Here is a 6000-nt window from a genome sequence, read left to right as displayed (position 1 = left end):
CTGTTTATGTGTGTGCCTGTGTGTGTGTGGTGTGTGAGTGCAACATTGTCTCCAGCGAATGTTTTATTGCACCCTGTGGCAAGGGTAGTGGATGTATTGGTCGACAAGGTTGCAGTTACGCCTTTTCCTCTGGGCTCCTTCCCTGTTCCTTCCACATCTGCTGTGGTCCAACCCGTTTCCGACCTAGGCTGTGCACACACAGATACAGACACACAGAGAAATATGCACTCAAACTGGCCAGATATGTCTACACGTGTACACTTCCATGCATGAAGTAACGCATAAACCCTTAAAGTAAAAAACATTTTAACACCCCGGTGACCTCTGAAAGATCTAGCTGGCATATGGAAAGACCCAACCCTGTGCGAAGTCAGGTTAGAATGACAATATTTACAAAATGTTGTCAAAAATCTTCCTTCATGTACACACTCAAATCAAGTGTGTATTGTCTCTTGAAATGAGTCCCAGTTTCCGCAATATTTCTGCAACCGTGTGTGTCATATAAACAGGATACCTAAAGAGGAAAAGAACAGGGTGGGAAAAGACAGAGAGGCATGCTGAGATTGGTGGTAAACTATTCAAACAAGCGCATGAATAAATAATACAGTTACTGTATGAGAGGAACTAGTGAATCACTTCGTGGGAGGGCGGGCAAATAAACACATCCAACTAAGGAGAAGACTCCAGACTAAACTGCTTTACCTATGAACTATAGCTTGGAGCTGCAACTTGTGATTGTGAGTGAGATTACATATGAAACATAAACACCTCAGAGTAGTGAAAACCTACTCTGTGCTGCTGCTTGTTATTATTATGAAGCTTATCTTCTCAAAGTTGGTCTAATCCTTTATTGTGGCATAGTGTGCAGTTACATAACTTGGAACGACATCAATAAGTCAGAAAGGGAAAAGTTCTCACACAGACAGGAAGACCGTAATAAGTTGCTCATGACGTATGAACCTGTAATGTGAACAGGTGCAATAAGTACAGTTCAAACACATGGCCTTACTCTTAAGCTGCTTATATGAAGGAAGGCAGCAAGTGGAGACGTTTGGTTTTAGGGTGAACAGTGCTGCATTGTGCCTTGAGCCTAGTGAGAGGCTGATTTCTACTCTCTGGCGGTGACCTTCTTTCTGGACAAAATGTCCCCCCCCCATCCCACCCCCCCAAACCTCCCTCACCTCCCCTCCTCTCACCATGACTCACAAGGTACAGCCTATTACGCAACCCGTGGGAGGAGAGGGGCTAGAAGAGGGGAGTGGGGTTAGTGATGGGTGATCCATTTTTCTGGATAAAAGGTTTCACAAAGTCGATGAGTTTTCGCGTGAGAATGGGACACAGCACGGCAAGTCCTATTTGCTCAAGGCTGGCCGCAGTTCAATTACTGTATGTTGCAACTGTTACTGGCGAAGAAAGCTGCTTGGGTGATGTGCAGGAACCAAGAGAGGAACCAAAACATCCAGAGAAATTGCCAGGCGAATGACGAAAGAGCCACTCATTCATCTAAAGAGAGAGGACCATTGAGTAGGCCGATTGTTGTTATTCGGTGGAATCAGGGTGTGTGAATACTTTACACCCACGGAGCAACATCAATCTTCCCACGTGTACATCCACTGAAATTACTGTGTTTATAGTGCATGTACAGTAGTAATTACAAGGATAACCTCTGACAGCTTATTTGTGTTTTTCATTTAAAGGATGTAAGATTCCACCTCCATTTGATCTTAAACAAACAAAGGGATAGGCCACAACAAGTGCTGTGTTTACAGTGGAAAACAGGAGAGACGTCACAGCGGAGTGGTTTCGGTGGTGGAGACGTGTGGTTGATACCCCAAGTCACTTTCAATTCGTGTGAGAAGACGCAATAAAACAATAAAAGGTTATAAAATAAATGATAATCTAAAAGAGAGAGGTAACGACACCATAAAACATACTGAAGATAAGACTCACATAGTGTTTTAATAAGCAAATGAAAGCAAACATCACACTCATGAAATCAATTAAACCAAGTCTGAAGAAGAGTGCTACGAGATAAAAAGATTTTTTTTAAAGTGTGTAAAAGCAATCAAATAAATGGCATTGAAGGCAAGTGATTAAAAAAATGCTAGTGATTCTGCTAGTCTCCAACTGCCTGATCTGAGGGTGCACACAAGTTCAAAGAGGTTGGAATAATGCAACAACATCAGGAAACCAACTGCACAACACACTACCATGTAGGCACACAGGAGAGCCTCTCAGATAGTCCCAAACCCCAGCCAGCCAGGGGGAGTCTCCTCTAATCCTTCCCCACCCCAGACATCCCGTCTCTGGAATTGTGCACCACCCGATTCCCCCTCAGGTGGATTTAAATGAGATCTGGCAAAGCCGGGATCAGTGGAGTTTTCATCCGAAGAGACTTTTTACATGGGAGATTTAGTCTAAACCCTGGGAGAAGCCACATAGTCACCATGAAAATGCACTGCGGTGTTTGTTAGAGAAAAAGTGTCTGACCTTCGGGAGCAAGAGGTGGTAGTCTTGGAGAGAAAAGGGGATCTGCATCAGAGAGGCCACGAAGGCCAGATGTGGGTGCTGTTGTAACTGGTAGAGATTCCTAGAGGGTGAATAAAAGGCTAAGATCAGGGTTGCAGAGGGTGTCAGTCAACCAGTGTAATTGATAGCAGAGACTGACAGCTGCTGTCGTGAGCGGGCGTCACCAGGTCCTCCACACTGCCGCTCTCCTCCTCACAGAAAAAGGAGGAAAGAGGGACACAAAAAAAGTAGAGCGGGCAGGGTGAAGTAAGAGAGGTCAGGAAGTCATAGGGACGACAGGTGATGAATGGAGAGATTTAAAGGAGGCACCAGACAGGTCCTGACACCTTCTAACACGCTACAAGTATCAGCCCTGACCTGTCCAGTTCCTGCTCTCTGACACTGTGATTGACATAGAAACAGACAGGCGTAATGAACATAACCATATGCAATATAAAAATACTTCAAAGTGCTGCTATGTTACTTGAATGATGATGAATCATCTGCAGTTTGTTTTCCCAGCTGTGCCCAATAACTTCAAATCAATAACACTGGCAGAAATAAGTGTGAAAGTAACTTAAAACAGAGCCTATTTATTTTTTTCCACCTGTGCTGAATCACTTTTAACCTACAACCCTGCAAGAGATGAGTATTAAAAGTCACTTCAAACAGAAACAAACTGTTTGCAGCAGTGCATGTTTGCACAAACTTGTTTTGTTCAGACACAACTTCAACCACAAAATGTACGGCTATAAAACATCAGTCTGCACCTGACAAATGTCTTAAATGAAGGCCAGAGGCATGAATCAAGCTGCTGGTACATGATGATTAACCTGGCTGGCAGCAAGTGTAATATCTGCCTGACATATAATGCAGTTATTCACACGCTGCTTTGAAAATGGACAAAATAGGGATTATAATACCTTAAATCACGTTGCTGTACATTCACACATTTAAAAGTGTCACACCATATTAAGTGTGTAAACAATCACTGTAGGAATGCTGGTTTGTTCTACAACAGCCAAGTTGCTCTTGAGGAAATGCCTTTGTTCTGTGTCTTTTTTTTTTTCTGTCTGTCTTACAGAAGGGAAGCTTAGTGACAAATATGTCTGTTGCTGTAGGCCATCTGGCAAAGCAATAAAGTGTTGCACTCATGCAGCAATGTTGGTCTCCTACTTCTCTGAATTGTCTGAAGTCTGAACCTTCATCTCGTGTATCATTTATCAGAAATCTTATGGCCGTTTATGTTTTATTCCATGAGACAGCCAACAAATTCAGGAGGCACAGAGTCCATCTACTGGCTGTCACCTCTCATGCAAGTTAGAATACCAATGACATGATTAGCGGCTGCAGGATTGGCTGTAATTGTTTTATCTTGCGGGACATGTATTTACAAAGACGTAATTATATCCGGCACAGAGTGCAATTAGTTCAGTTACTTAATTCATCAAAGTATTTGGGTCTCGTCATGTCAGCATCATAAAATTAAATTCAGCTTTTTCATTAATTCTCACCACCTGACAGTTTAAGCAGATGGCTAAGTCTAATTTCATCCATAAATGAAATAAATACTTGTTTTTTTTAGTATCCCTGCAAAGCTGGAGTGAGAACTGAGGATCTCTGGAAAGCATCAATAATAACGACATAAAATCAAGTTTGTGTGAGTAAGAGAAGATTCACTCACTAAATATATGTTTGTCTGAGCCCAAAGACTCAAACAGCTTTGAGTTATGGGCCACTGAATAGAGCAAAATATCTTACTAATGAACAAATAACTCCCTCTGTCTATCCCAAAGCAACCCTATTCAAGTATCTAGGAAAGCATTCCAAAACACTGCAAATAATTTGGGTCATCAGCTTGGATTGGATGTGATCCTAGAATAAATGGGCTGAAATCATTTAGGCCACTCATGGCCCAGCAATTAAACAGCACAACAAACTCCCGACTTCTCCAGGCTAATCGGAGATTTTAATAGCTAACAGTCTAAATTGACCAGTGAGTGACTAAACCTCTTGCTCTCACGTGCGTCCTAAAATAGCTTGTGTGAAAGCAGGGTCTGTTGTGGAGGGCTGTCACTGACCCTTTAGGCAGGAGAAGATGTGTTCACCCTGACTGCCAGGCTAGTGACTGCAGCTTGCACAAAGATAAAGCATGTCAGATGCAATTGCCATAGACACACAGTGGCCATGACATCATTCTGTGCACAAGTGACCGCTAAGCAGTGTGAAGAGTGAGAGCAAAAGAGAGGAACGTGTGGAAGAGTACACAAACCCTGCACCCTATGCATGCTTTGAGCACACAGAGCAAACCCAACATGACCAATGATGTCAACTACTTTCCCATAAAGGGACTATGGGAAAACTGGGGTGCAGCAAGCAGTAGCCCCCTTTTCAACATCTTCAGGGCAGAATGGTATGTTAATGACTATCACTTCATGGGCCACATCCTCGAAACTGACATGTTAAACATGTGAAATGAAAATTATATTATATTGTACATAATGAGGGAAAGAAGTAAGGGTCTGTCTTGCCAGACCATCATTTATGGTTCAAATTAATATTGGCATAAGGGTTGTAATTGAACCGTGATGCTGCAGAAAGTGGTTGCTTAACAAACAAATAGGGTGAAATGTGCACCAACTATACAAAAGTAGAGTACAAACACCATGCTACAACACAAGGCAGAGGATTCTGCTGCCAGTTACAGACAGGTAAACATATATGTGGGACCTGTGGGAATAACAAGGCAAAATCATGTTCAAAGCTGGTCTGCAAGTCTCTGAAAATCTTTCTTCAACATTGGTTTACAGAGATTGCCCCCTGTTGGCGATTATGACATTTGCACACCATCTCCACAACGGCCCACATGCAGTACTTTCACAGCTGAATTGTCAGACTGTCCTGGTTATACATTGTGACCAAGATACAGTTTCCATACACTCATTCCAAAAACATATCAACAAAATTGTCACTCAAAGTATGAGTTCTGTCTCTGCACACTGGGATAGCACATTTTAATACCAATCAACACAAGGAAATAAAGAAATTGCATTTCTTAACATTGTTACCAATGTAATAACTTTGGATAGATAGATAGATAGATAGATAGATAGATAGATAGATAGATAGATAGATAGATAGATAGATAGATAGATATAATATAATAAAATAATATTAGGAACACCATTCAATATAATGCACTCCAGTACACCACCACCACCCACTACGACCTCAGTAATAAACATACAGTAGAATTATCAGCTTTCTGACAATGTCAACAAAAACTGAAAATGTATAAGCTTCATAAATGTAAAATTTATGGCAGAGCTGTTTTATTGGATTATATTAGATTACACAGGTGCACCTGATGAAGTGGCTGGTGAATGTACATATGATAATAGCATATGCAGACAGTACCCCAAAGATGATCAAAATATGAATATGAAATACAACAGATGTAATGGACAATGTAATAAACTAAAATAAGAGTCG

Source organism: Thunnus albacares, chromosome 10, assembly GCF_914725855.1.
Source record: "Thunnus albacares chromosome 10, fThuAlb1.1, whole genome shotgun sequence".
Classification (NCBI taxonomy): domain Eukaryota; kingdom Metazoa; phylum Chordata; class Actinopteri; order Scombriformes; family Scombridae; genus Thunnus; species Thunnus albacares.
The sequence above is the reverse complement of the archived record's forward strand: the minus strand, read 5'-3'. Positions refer to the sequence as shown.